Below are 14,297 nucleotides of genomic sequence, written 5' to 3'. Positions count from 1 at the left end.
TTGTCACTCTGTAGCTAAGCCATATCTCTGCAATATCATTCCTTCCAGGAGTTTAGTGCATGTTTTGCAGGAGAAATTGTGTGAAATTTTAAAGGTAGGAGACGAGGTACCAACAAAAGTAAAATTGTCGTGTGTCGTGCTTGGATATTTCAGTCAGCAGAGCATTTGCCTACAAACGGAAAATGTCCCGCGTCCGAGTCCAGCACAGTTTCAATCTGGCAGAAAGTTTCATATCACTGCACATTCCGCTGAAGAGTGAAAATTTCATTCTAGATCTCCCTCTCAATTTCATAATCATCGATAAAAAACAAACAACACTACGCACAGATACCTGTCACAACAAAAGATACGCACTTGATACTCTAACATGAGTATGAAGAATGAGTGCTACAGTTCAGATGTAAAGTAATGAAAACGTTTCCTAGCTTATTTATATGAAGCAAGAAGACTCATTCTCAGTCTTATTTCACCTGAGTTTTACCTACAAAGTTACCCATCCTCGGATTTCCTTAAATGTGGGATATTGAAAGTTACACAATGTCAAATATGCTGAACAAGCTGGATTTTCAAAGTCATATTGTAAATATCTCTGTTTTCTCTAGGAGACTTCCACATTGACCTAGGTAAAGTATAACAAGAATTTTTTTTTGTATTCCACAAAACACTTGCAGTAAACTGAAGCCGACTTCATCCCTCTTAGTACATGAATACCAGCTTCCACCTTCAGCTCTCACTGGTGTTTCGTTTATGGAGCGGAGTTGTGAATTATAGTCAATCGGCGAACTAAATTTGTTGTGTCATTTTTAACACATTACTCAGAAATTTATTTCCAGACTAGGTTTAAGTCAGCGTACAACAGATGCCGCACTTAAGTTGCACAAGACTTCATAACAGTTCATTCTTAGCAGTAGTGCCTACCCTTTCTTTTACACTCCTTTGCCGTCTAATATTTCGCGAACCTTCAATCGCTGATCCTTCAGTAATATACTGTGCAATTTCCTGATGTGTCCGTCTCTTGATATTATTTTGGGGCCAGGACTTTATTTAGGCTGATGTTCCTTGGAAAATAACTGACATGAAGAAATAGCACTTATGAACAATTTTCGAATTAAATGCCAACAGCTCAGCATTTAAACCTCATTATTGAATTGTAAAACGTCTTTTAAGCAGCTTAAGATTTAGTGAGTTGATGAGACAGAAAAAAATGAAAAGAAATGAATTCATTAAAGTACTGAAAATGATTTATTAATATTGCTATGAACAATTAAGTATAAAATAATCTGTGATTCATTTCCATGCTAAATTTTGTATTTCAGTTAAAAATGGGATATTGTAACTATAACCAAAAAGACTGCTAGGGAAAGTGGAATGACCACATAAAACAAATAGTAGGAGAAGCAGATGGCAGGCTGAAATTCATAGGAAGAATCTTAAGAAAATGTAGCTCATCCATGAAGACAAAGCGCTGTTCCACCGATTCTTGTGTACTGTTCATCAATCTGGAATTATTCCCAGCAGGGCTGATAGAAGCGATAGGGAAGATCCAACAAAGAGCGGCAAGTTTCGTAATGGGGTCGTTTACTCGGCGCGAGAGCGTTACAGAGACACTAAATAGGATTACAGTGGCAGACGGTACACGAGAGACGTTGTGTATCACGGAGAGGTTTACAATTGAAATCCCAAGTAAGCAATTTCCGGGAAGAGTCAGACAACATATTACTTCCTCCCCTCCCACTCGACGCGCAAATCGCCGAAGTGGCGTCAAATCGAAAGACTTGCACCAGGCGAACGGTCTACCCGACGGGAGGCCTTCGTCACACGACATTTCCATTTCCTCCCCTCCCACATGCATCTCGCGAAATGACCAAGACGAGAAAATATGAGAAATTAAAGCTAATGCAGAGGCCAGCGACGATCGTATTCGCCGTTAGAACAGAAAGGATGGGGATCATTTAGAGGTACCAGACGTTCACTCCACCACACACGGTCAGGAAGCCTGCGGAGTTTCTGATGTACATGCAGGATATGCAAGAAAACAAAATTACTCTATCTACCAATTAAATTTTATCTATGTTTAATTTAAATACAATACTTTACCAAATTATAAGTCTTAAAATGAGAGTTTTAATTAACCATTTTGGCTATCTGCTCGGCGCCTAGACATATTAATAAAGCTACTTCTAATATCTTCATAAATTATTTGTCTTAAAATTGACTGACATGAAGTGCAATTTCTGACTAGAAATGTCCACAAAAATAAAGTACTGCTCGACTCAGAAGAAAGGTAAGTGTTTGAGACTCCTGTACTGCTCACTGTAAATTAATCTACTTGTTTAGCACAACACCTGACTACGAATTGTTTCCTCCACAGGATGCAAAGTGTAATCTGCCCGAAGCAAAAATAATTTACCTCATGATCAGCGTGTTGTTTTGTATCTGGTGTACCGACTTTCTCGAAAGCAGATGCAGCAGGTAAAGAAAAAATAAACTACACACTACGAAATTTCTTGTTTGCTCATCAGAAACAATCTGTGGATCTGTCTGGTGTAAGATGCAATTTACACACGACAAAATATTCAATACTTTACTAAGAATGACGGAGGCGGATTTTACTTTAAAGAAAGTCGTTCCTGAAAAATTAAAGGCTGATTATTGTCAAAAAAGGCTGTACAACATAAGAAGACTCTAAAAATTACGAAATTATCTCAGTACAAAAATTAGACATTCCAACCACTTGCATTAAAAACAAAGAGATCATATTAACACTAATTTTGAATGCTATTAGTTATCCGAGTAACAAAAATTTCCTTTAGTCGATAGTTTTGACAGACATTTAGTTATTGTGCATGCTTGGTTAACTTGAAAAAATTCCTTCAAAAATTCGTCTCCATTAACAGACTCGACAACTTAGGTTTACAAACAAGTTTTCAACTACACATTAAAATATTCCAGATAATTTTTCTGAGATTCACAAATATCAAATATCATCTAAAAACTCATTTGGTCACTACTATGCCACAAATAAGAATGCCTCAGCGCTACGCAATTGTCGGGGGACAAAGTGCACCACAGATTACATCCATGACAGAGTGAAAGATCTTATCCGCTACCCGTGCTGCGCGTTCATGCATTTTTGTCCCAGTGCAGCAAAGGTGAATTACTTACAGTGGCATAGTACATATGAAAACCTTACAATATGAATACAGTCTGGGTGTCAAGGTGTTAAATTTTCACTTCATTCTGACAATGATGACTGAATCGTTCAAAGTATCGTTTTTAGCTACAGTGTTATTCCTGGAAGAAAAACCTTGTTATCTCAATTTCTAGTCAAAGTATAGAGATTTTTCACATAACAAGCAACCTCCAAATCCAGTTTCTTTACCTGTATCTGCACCATTTACATCTACGTTTTGATCTGGACTTGGAAAATACTGTAAATAAGTGATAAAAAATGTACATAATGTTATTTACGTACTCAGGTTCTTCCCATTCCATAAATCGTGGCACTCTGCCTGGGAAATGAGGCTCTCCAATCCAGGATAAAGGTGATTGATGGAAGAGTAGCGCCAGTCTTTTTTTTAAAAAAGAAAAAAAAGACCTATCCCGCCTGGTAGCATCTTATGAGGATTCCATGCCATTATTGCAGGAAGATGACCAACGGCCTCGAAATCAGAAAAGGAAGAAATGAAATTCTAAGCGATGGGGAGAGTAGTGGTACCTAAGGAAGCAAACACTAAAAGAAATGGAGCATTGGGAAGACACGCTGACGAGCCAAATCATTTTGATCATGTGCTTAATAGCGCGCTAGTTCACCTTCGAAGTTCAGTACATCAGCGATTCTGCGTGGTGTGGTCCTTGGTAGATTTCTCGAGATATGAGGCACTATGTGTCTGCGCAAGGTCATGCAGTCCCTGTAAATTACGGACCGACGGCTTGTGCAGAACTGGCGCCCAATAGCGTCCCAAATCTGATACATCTGGTTCATATCAGGCAAATTTAGTTACTGAAACATCAACGTGAGTTCACCGTCATGCTTATCAGACCACTGTAGCACCATTCCCGCTTAGTGAGACGGATAACTATGGTTTGGTAGTTTTGGTACACTACATAAATGACGTAGTAAATTATAGGATTACTTTTACATGGTAGCATTGGTAGGGACAGAAGCGTTAATGAATCTGTAAGAGAGAAATTCGAAGCCGACGACTTCTCTTCTTTTTTTTTGTTGTTTTGCGCGTAATTTGTACTGCACATTATTCAGTGTCAGTCCATTGTGTATTTTATACCCTTACAGAATATTAATTGCAGTTTATAGGTAATAAATATTAGTTCATCGCATACTTTCGCGCGTTGTTGTAACGAGAATAATTACTCCTAATTTTGATAATAGTACAGTATACAAGCACAACCATATAAAATATACATAACTGTTGTTGTTTTGTACTCAACAGAACGTTCGTCATCGCGATGAAAAGCAAAGGTTTCCTGTTATTATTCATAAATGCAAAAGTCATTTATGAATAACAGAAACATGTTTTATGTAAGTTCGACGGAGTATTGACGCGATGTTTGATATACTTTTGTTTCGCAGTATGTTTATTTTACTTTTTGTTAAGGAAATTGCATTTTCTAGCGCTATATCATAAATCAGTATTGTTTTCTTTATTTTTACTATAACATCCCTCTGTTTCACGTTACAAATCAACAGTTTTCGGATAAAAAATTATTAAACGTTGGCAGCTTCAATTTTGCTATAAATACAGTTTACTTTGTGTAACAGACGGGAGGACAACTACGTAGAACAAAAATGTTCCGTAGTTCACGCGGCCTTTTATACCCTACTGGCCATTAAAATGCTACACCACGAAGGTGACGTGCTACAGACGCGAAATTTAACCGACAGGAAGAAGATGTTTCGATATGCAAATGTTACCTTTCCAGAGCATTCAAACAAGGATGGCGCCGGTGGCGACACCTACAACGTGCTGACATGAGGAACGTTTCCAACCGATTTCTCATATACAAACAGCACTTGACCGGCGTTGCCTGGTGAAACACTGTTGTGATGCCTCGTGTAAGGAGGAGAAATGCGTAACATCACGTTTCCGACTTTGATAAAGGTCTGATTGTAACCTATCGCGATTGCGGTTTGTCGTATCACGACATTGCTGGTCGCGTTGGTCGAGGTCCAATGGCAGTTAGCAGAATATGGAATCGGTGGGTTCAGGAGGATAATACGGAACGCCGTGCTGGATCCCAACAGCCTCGCATCATTAGCAGTCGAGATTACAGGCATATTATCCACATGGCTGTAACGGATCGTGCAGCCACGTCTTGATCCCTGAGTCAACAGATGGGGACGTTTGCAAGACAACAACCATCTGCACTAACACTTCGACGACATTTGCAGCAGCATGGACTATCAGCTCGGAGACTATGGCTGCGGTTACCCTTAACGCTGCATCACAGACAGGAGCGCCTGCGATGGTGTACTCAACGACGAACCTGGGTGCACCAATGGCAAAACGTCATTTTTTTGGATGAATCCAGGTTTTGTTTACATCATGATGGTAGCATCCGTGTTTGGCGAAATCGTGGTGATCGCACATTGGAAGCGTGTATTCGTCATTGCCATACTGCCATATCACTTGGCGTGATGGTATGGGGTGCCATTAGTTACTCGTCTCGGTCACCTCTTGTTCGCATTGACGGCACTTTGTACAGTGGACGTTACATTTCAGATGTGTTATGACCTGTGGCTTTACCCTTCATTCGATCCCTGCGAAACCCTACATTTCAGCAGGATAATGCACGGCCGCGTGTTGCAGGTCCTGTACAGGACTTTCTGGATACAGAAAATGTTCGACTGCTGCCCTGGCCAGCACATTCTCCAGATCTCTCACCAACGGAAAACGTCTGGTCAATGATGGCCGAGCAACTGGCTCGTGACAATACGCCAGTGGTATGGTGTTGAAGCTGTATGGGCAGCTGTACCTGTACACGCCATCCAGGCTCTGTTTGACTCAATGCCCAGGCGTATCAAGGCCGTTATTATGGCCAGAGGTACTGGGTACTGATTTCTCAGGATCTATGCACCCAAATTTCTTGAGAATGTAGCAATTTTAATGGCGAGCAGTGTACATCCTCAGTCACTTTCTAGGTGGTTCACCTCTTCCGGCTTTTAGGGAAATCTAGTAATACACTGACAGCATACGTAAAGAAAGCAATTGTTGTAACGCCCAGTAGGTATGCAGTACACCTAACGTTCAGATAACGTGGTTATGACCTTAACTGACCAAGGCTACTACGAAAATTGCAATAGTCAGCGCTTACTTATGATAGTCTACCGCAGCCCACGGTACTTTACAACTCTCCACTTACCGTGCTAGAAGATACGAGTACCTTCACTGTTGGGAAGACGTTAAACATGATTGGATGCACGTGTTCCACAGTAATGTACATACAATGCACAGCTTCCACATCTACATCATACACCGCAAGCCACCTAACGGTATGTGGCGGAGGGTCTTCTCATACAACTAACTGATCCCCCCCCCCCCCTACCCTCCACGGTATCCCTACCTTGCTCCATTAGTGAATAGCAAGTGGGAAAAATGATTGTCGGCAGGCTTCTGTATTAGCACCAGTTTCTCGAAGTCTCTCATTGTGGTCATTTCGTGATATGTATGTAGAAGGAACTAATATGCCGTCCAACTCTTTCTGGAAAGTGCGCTCTAGAAATGTCTACAGTAAACCTCTCCACGATGCACAACATCTCTCTTGTAGTGCCTGCCTCTACCTTGTCTGTGACACAGTAAGTTATGCGCTGTACATTGATGCGATGGAAGTCATGGACTACCTCCTAATACCGTGTCGGACCTCTTTCGCCAGGCTTAGTGCAGCAAATCGACGTGGCATAAATTCAACAAGTCGTTAGAAGTCCACTACACTAATATTGAGCCATGCTGCCTCTTAGCCGCCCATAATTCCGAAGGTGTTACCAGTACAGGATTTTGTGCACAAACTGATCTTTCAATTACGGCCATGAATATTCGATGCGATTCATGTCGGGCGACGTGCGTGGCCAAGTCATTCGCACGAACTGTCTAGAATGTTCTTCAAACCAATTGCGAAGAGTTGAGGTGACATGGTGTACTGTCATCGAAAAACATTCGATCGTTGTTTGCTGCAGATGGTCTCCAAATAGCAGAAGATAACCATTTCCATCCAGTCAATGATCGGTTCGGTAGGACCAGAGGACCCAGCATTCCGTGTAAACACAGCCCATATCATCATGGAGTCACCACCAGCTTCCGCAGCGCCTTGTTGACAACTTGGGTCCGTGGCTTCGTGGGGTCCGCGCCACACTCGGACCTTACCATCAGCTCTTACCAACTGCAATTGCGACTCATCTGACCAGGCCATGGTTTTCTAGTCGTCTACGGTCCAACAGACATGGTGACAAGCCCGTGAGAGGCACTGCAGGCAATGTCGTGGAGTTAGCAAAGGCACTAGCATCGTCCGTCTGCTGTCATAGCTAAATAAGGCCAAATTCCGCCACCCTGCCCTAATGGATACGTTCGTCGTACGGCTGACACTGATTTCACGCGGTGTTGCTTTTCTGTCAGCACTGGCAATTGTCTGCAAACACCGCTGCTATCGGTCGTTAAGTGAAGGCTGTCGGCCACTGCGTTGTCCGTGGTGAGAGGTAAGCCCGAAATTTGGCATTCTCGGCACACTCTTGACATGGTGGATCTCGGAATCTTGAATTACCTTATGATTTCCGAAATGGAATGGCCCAAGCGTCTAGCTCAGACTACCATTCCGCGTTCAAAGTATGTTAATTGCCATCATGCGGCCATAATCACGTCGGAAATCTTTTCACATGAATCATATGAGTACGAACGGCAGCTCCGCCAACGCACTCCCCTTTGATACCTTGTGTACGCGATACTACCACGTTATGTATGTGTGCATATCGCTATCACATGACTTTTGTCACCTCAGTTTATTGAAAATTTCGTAAGGCAGCCTTACGGAAAGGTTGTGTTGAGCGATATGTAGCTGTTTTTATTGTCAGTACGTTTGCTTTACTTTGGTTGGATGCACAAGGCAGTGTTTCAGTAGCTGTATAAAAATAGTCAACAGGTACATGATGCGCACACCAGATGAGAAATACATAGGCAAACGTGATAACCGTTAGTTTTAGCGCCGCGCGGGATTAGCCGAGCGGCCTAGGCGCTGCAGTCATACACTGTGCGGCTGGTCCCGGCGGAGGTTCGAGTCCTCCCTCGGGCATGGGTGCCTGTGTTTGTCCTTACGATAATTTAGGTTAAGAAGTGTGTAAGATTAGGGACTGATGACCTTAGCAGTTAAGTCCCATAAGATTTCACACACGTCTGAACATCATCATTAGTTTTAGCGCTCATGTTTTTGTTAAGAAAAGTTTTATTTGTGATGTGAGATGACGACAGCATACGATCAATGTAATGCTTGTAGCTTAATGTGTAACAAGCTATAGGGCATGTGTCATCTATCTGGTCTGCACACGTATAAAATGTGCTGTAGGCAGGACGCTTCTAAACATCAATATTTCACTAACAATATGGGTTGGCAAATGGTTCAAATGGCTCTGAGCACTATGGGACTTAACATCTGTGGTCATCAGTCCCCTAGAACTTAGAACTAATTAAACCTAACTAACCTAAGGACATCACACACATCCATGCCCGAGGCAGGATTCGAACCTGCGACCGTAGCAGTCGCGCAGTTCCGGACTGAGCGCCTAGAACCGCTAGACCACCGCGGCCGGCAGCAATATGGGAAACATGAAGAATTTAACTACCCCAATGAACGTGTTTTATACGTTCTAATGTTTTACTATATGGTTTTAAGATAGACTTTGAATGTTTTAAGGTTTTAAAATGTGCGATGTGAGCAGAGCACAGCACACGATAAGGTTGAAGGATGAAAAATTGTGGTAATCGAACGCAAAAATAAAAAAAATAAAATAAAATAAATAAGACAGTTGGCTACGTCGGACGAGACTGATAGATGTTCGTTATGGACACACTGTATTGTGGCACTGCTTTAGTTTTATTATACTTCATGATGCATCATAATTACATATCGAGAAACATGTAAATGATTGTAATTAATTGTAACAATTCTAACGCAGGTTTTTGCTGTTAACATTAGTCTGTTACCATTCACTAAAAGAGCAAGAAATGTTTCAAATACGAATGAGGATGTCACACATCACTGCTAGTAATCTCCACGAAGATTACTAGACGACTAGGGAAGCGCAGTATTCCAGTCTGCTGCATTCAATTGGAAAGAAATTCGTATGAATTTTAACATTTTGTAATCATTTAATGATTTCTAGAGACGAATAACGAGCGTTTAGTTACTCACTTGTACACCGGTGGACTATATGATTACATTTACGGCTAAGGTATGCAGGAACATGTATTGCACGGATGAAAAATTTTGTAATGCTTTATGTAACTTTCAACTTACATATACAGTTGTGGAAGTGCATTGCAACTTTTATCTTTGTTAATACCATAAATTCTTTTGTAGGCTATTGTTCGAAAATGGATGTGATGTTCCGAAACTAGTTACCACAAATTAGTGACATCGCAACTGTGACGGAAAGTGGAAGAAAATAAAAATATTGAATACCCAAGTTTCTGGTTGTGTCCCCTGGAGTCTCATAAGTGGAGTTTCTTAACCCTGCTGTTCTGTTCACTTTTACTTGACATATATACTGTTCGGGTCAATATGACCCGACATATCAAAATGCTTTAGAAACATAAATTTTGGTACAGTTTTAGCTATCGACATTGTTGTTCTATTCCAGTACCTTGTTAGTAATAATAATAATAATAATAATAATAATAATAATGGTAATAATAATAATAATAACAATGCATACAACTTTATTGAGGGATATTTTTCATTTAAATATGCACATAAATTTGAAACAACAGACAGTTTCCATTACAGGCATTCAACTTAGAAAGCACTACAGTTTTTCCATACTTCTATTCTTATTGTTGACAGTTTAGACGTAAGTATTGACATTTTCTAACAACAGACAGTTGTCATTACAGATATTCATCTTAGAGCACACTACAGTACAGAACACACTACAGTTTTTTTATTACATTCCAACATAGAAAGCACTACAACTTTAGAATCCTCTCTTCTTACTGATTGTAGTTTAGGCACAAGTATTCACATAAATTTGAAACAACAGAATTTTCAATACAATCATCTTATAAAATACTACAGTTCTTTTCTTACTGCTTGCACTGTGGACACAAGTAGGTTACATGTTTCTTGCAAATATGTTTACTACATTTTCCACACACCATGTTTGTTTTATTGTCATTACTTGATGGACAGAACTTACAGCGTGCACGTTTTGTAGATTTTCTTGTTGTTACCGATTCTGACACACCACCCACATCATTCGGGTTTTGGATGCTTGTGACCATTCTCAAAGAATCTTCTGTTCTTGGGAAATGCGTTCTTGATGCAATATGTTCTTTTATCAGTGACTTTCCAAGTTCCTCCAAGAATATTCTCCTTCTAGTCAATTTGCTTGCATTCCAATTAGGGTCAACCGAAATCCACAAAACGTATGCATTATAAGCAGAAACATCAAGAATATTGTAGAAAACTATCATTGGCCACCTATTACTTTTTCGTTTGCATGTATATGTACCTAATAACTGATCAAGCGTGTCTACAGCACCTTTGGTTGAATTATAGTCCAAAATCATTTTTGGCTTCTTATCAGCCCTGTCACTGATTTCCGCATCATGGTGGAGAGTGCTCATAAGTACAACATTCTTGTGTCTCTTAGGAATATAATTAACCACAGTAGTGTCATTTGTGAAGTAAAATGAAGAGCTGTGTACCTCCTTGTTGGTCATTTTGTGTGGAAGCTCCGGCTTATTTTTCCGTATAGTTCCCAACATAGTCAATTTCCTTTTCAGAAGCAGCTGCCCCAAATTGTACGACGTAAAAAAGTTGTCACACGTGATATTCTGACCACGTAACTCAGAAGTGAGATCAGATACCACCCTCATTCCCTGATTTCTTTCTGGTGCCGCTCCACTCACCTTTCCTGTATAAATTTGGGCTTTCAGTACGTATGAAGTTTTGCTGTCACACATGGTCCATATTTTGATCCCATATTTTGCCGGTTTACTTGGGATATACTGCTTGAATGGACAGCGACCTCTAAATGCTACTAACTGCTCGTCAACAGTAACATTTTCTCCTGGATTATACAGTTTAGGAAGGACCTCTACCCACTTCTCCCAAATACTACGAATTGCGGCAAGTTTGTCAGTACGTCGTCTTTCCTCTCTAGTAGATTTCTTGTCAAATCGCAGGACACGTGATATCTTACAGAATGTTTCATGAGACATGGTTGCTCGAAATATGTTTCGCCCAGTATCTTTATCCCACAAACTTTTTGTAGACTCCCCATGAGATCGATATACACCCGCTAGGAGTAAGAGTCCTAAGTATGCATGGAAAACAGAACCATCAATATCTGTCCACTGTTCACCATAAACTCGCTGCCCTTCAATATTTGTCATCTCTATTATTTCATTTTGAAGCGCTGTGTGAAATACTGCTTCAAATGAACATTTTACATCAGATATTCTGCTGACTGCATACCTGGTAACTCCTGGGGTACTCTTGATGATGTTCGAAGCTGGTAGGCGACCATGTTGTGCTGGTGGATGCAACTGCCATTCTATATTCCCATTTTTAGAAAGAAAAGTCTCTACACTATTTTGTATGGGCTGTGGACTGTCGTAACTGTCATCGGAACACTCGCTTTCAGATGCATTGCTGATGTGATCTTCAAACTCAGAAAGTGATCCTTCATCTGGTGAGGCATTTACTATTTCTTCCAACTCACGATCATTCAATGGTCTCATCGCCATGGTGTCACAAGTCAAACTGGGCAGAAACAAAGCATTCCAATTATTGAGAACTGCCAATTATTATTTCCTGGGGAAAGCAACAAACAAGCCCATTGTTGTGAACGCATGGAGCTTTAGGTGATTGTTGAGAGTAAGTTGGAATGATGCAGTCACTATTCCCACACAACACAACAAAAATAATTTTCGCCATTTCCAGATTTTAGAAATAAATACGAGTTACACTAAACATATTTGTGTCGGGTCATTATGACCCGAACATTACATATGCAACTATTACAGTTGAAGCCCAAACTTCTTAAACTTTTTTAAAACCTTTTAAAACACATGCTGCTCATCCATTTTCAGACAAAGTCACAAAGTTTCATAAATATATATTGGTATTTACATAATGTAAAATAACGTTCATATTCGTTTCGGGTCATATAGACCCGAACAGAACAGCAGGGTTAAGTCATACCATTTGTTTACGCGAAATCAGAAATTGTACCACATTCTGCTGGATGGGGCGACGAGCCTGTAGAATCGCAATCCGCGAGTGCTCGCCGGTGTGACAGCGAATGAGAGCGAACAGCCTGGGTGGCGAGTGTTAGGGAACGACTGCCACTCACTCGGATCTGCAACATGGACACAGTGCTCTGGACACTTCCAGTCCGAGACGTAACCGCTGAGCTCCTCGATCCACTTATGTGGGTGAACGGACTCCAGATCGATGTCACTATTCTATGTTGCTGCTGGGCTGTTGCATGGAACACACAGGATAAAATTAAAACCGTATGGTCAGTTGTGAAGGAAACGTCTGGTCAGCAGCACAAGGTCGACGATACAAAGTCAGTTCCCAGTAAAAATATTTCTGTTACTAATAAATCAGATATATGTACAGTATTTAACAATCATTTTCTGAGCATTGCTGGTGAGTTAAATAAAAATTTTGTTTCTACCGGAAATCATATACCATTCTTGGCAAATGCCTTTCCGAGACTGATGTCTGAAATACTCCTCTGTGATACAGACAAGAGGGAGATTGAGTCAATAATTAAATCACTGAAGACTAAGGACTCTCATGGTTATGATGGAGTGTCTAGCAGAATATTAAAGTACTGTGCTGCACATGTTAGCCCTGTATTTATCCATATTTGTAATTTTTCCTTTAGGAATGGTCAGTTTCCTGAGCGATTAAAGTACTCAGTAGTAAAGCGGCTTTATAATAAGGGAGAAATGGATAATGTAGATAATTTTAGACCTATTTCTATACCATCATTGTTTGCAAAGGTTATTGAAAAGGCTAAGTATGTAAGGATAATTGATAGATTTATATCACACGATTTGCTATCAAATGTACAGTTCGGCTTTAGAAGTATTTAACAACTGAAAATGCTATTTTCTCTTTTCTCTGTCAGGTACTGGAAGGGTTAAGCAAAAGGTTTCGAACGCTTGGCATATTTTTTGATTTAACTAAGGCATTTGATTGTGTTGATCACAAAATATTGCCGGCCGCGGTGGTCTCGCGGTTCTAGGCGCGCAGTCCGGAACCGTGCGACTGCTACGGTCGCAGGTTCGAATCCTGCCTCGGGCATGGATGTTTGTGATGTCCATAGGTTAGTTAGGTTTAAGTAGTTCTAAGTTCTAGGGGACTGATGACCTCAGAAGTTAAGTCCCATAGTACTTAGAGCCATTTCAACCATTTGAAGGGGCCTTCGGTTGTGCGACTCACTGAGTCTGCCGACCAAGCCAAGAAGGTCGGAGAAGACGAGTGACAGCCTGTCCCCCCTTTGTACGTTAAATGCAGAGGCGGGTGGACAGCGCTGTTCGACTTAATGATGAGCTGCGCCAAGAACGAGGTGGTCTACCAGTCTGTCGACACAGACTCGCTGGTCTGCGTTTTGGCAGCAAACCTGGCCGATCACAGGGCGATCAAGAGCGCTGAGCCAGCGCGTGAGAAGGCGCCTTCCCATGGACAGAAGAATAGGACCAAGGCACTCCTAATGGGGTTGCCTTGGTTCTGTGACGAGGCAGCTGTTCGTGAAGGGCTGCTGCGAGACGGGCTCGGTAACGCAACCGCAAGGCTGCACAAGCGGAGTAACAGGAAGAGGGCGCCGCTCTATGCCGTGACCGCGCAAATGGCCGACGGCGATGGCGATATCTTCAGCTTGCGGAAGCTGCTGGGCTTCCCGGTAACGACAGGAGCTCTCCCGACCGCCATGGACCCCAACCCCAGTGCTTCAAGTGACAGGGCGAGGGCCAAGTCACCAAGTATTGCAGCAACGCGGTGCTGTGCGTCAAGTGCTCCGGCGAGGACGACAGCCGCGCCTGTGACCGCGGCAGAGA

Source organism: Schistocerca piceifrons, chromosome 4 (assembly GCF_021461385.2).
Source record: "Schistocerca piceifrons isolate TAMUIC-IGC-003096 chromosome 4, iqSchPice1.1, whole genome shotgun sequence".
NCBI classification, from domain to species: domain Eukaryota; kingdom Metazoa; phylum Arthropoda; class Insecta; order Orthoptera; family Acrididae; genus Schistocerca; species Schistocerca piceifrons.
Note: the sequence above shows the minus strand (reverse complement) of the source record.